This window comes from Olea europaea, chromosome 18 (assembly GCF_002742605.1).
Source record: "Olea europaea var. sylvestris chromosome 18, O_europaea_v1, whole genome shotgun sequence".
Classification (NCBI taxonomy): Eukaryota; Viridiplantae; Streptophyta; class Magnoliopsida; order Lamiales; family Oleaceae; genus Olea; species Olea europaea.
The window spans coordinates 26,232,495-26,233,100 of NC_036254.1; positions in this window are offsets into that span (position 1 = coordinate 26,232,495).

Below are 606 nucleotides of genomic sequence, written 5' to 3' on the forward strand. Positions count from 1 at the left end.
AAAACCAAGCTACTATCCACACGACTACAAATGCAAGTATAAGGAACATATAGGTAAGAATTAATTTTATACACCAAGGAAACTTACTCACAAAAGAAGTGGTTAGTGGGATCTTATAATATTCTTGAATTTTATTATCAAATAACATGTTTTAGATTAATTAAGCTTTTTAATATTATAAAGAAAAAAAAATAGAGATTCGATCTCTTGATCTAGTTATTTCAAATGAGAGAGGTTTAAGTAATGATCTACTCGTGTGAAATGTTAGGACCAAGATTTTGAGTCTAGTATGATTGCAATGTAATTATAAAATTTCATAATTCAAAAACTTTCTTCTCTTTTTTAGAAATGTGTGATATTATTTACAGAGTGCAAGCCAAGTAGACTAAGCCCCTATTTGGGCTCCATAAAATGAGATTTTAGGAGGAAATGTATTTTGAAATAGTATTTTTTGGAGAACGTGTGATTAAAAAATAAGAACAAACTCTTGGATTTACGTGTAACATTTTTTATGAGTAAATGTGCAGTTGAAAATGAGTTACGAAAAGATGTATTTTTAGAAAAATGGAGCCCAAACAAAGCGTAAATGACCTCTTAAATATGTTG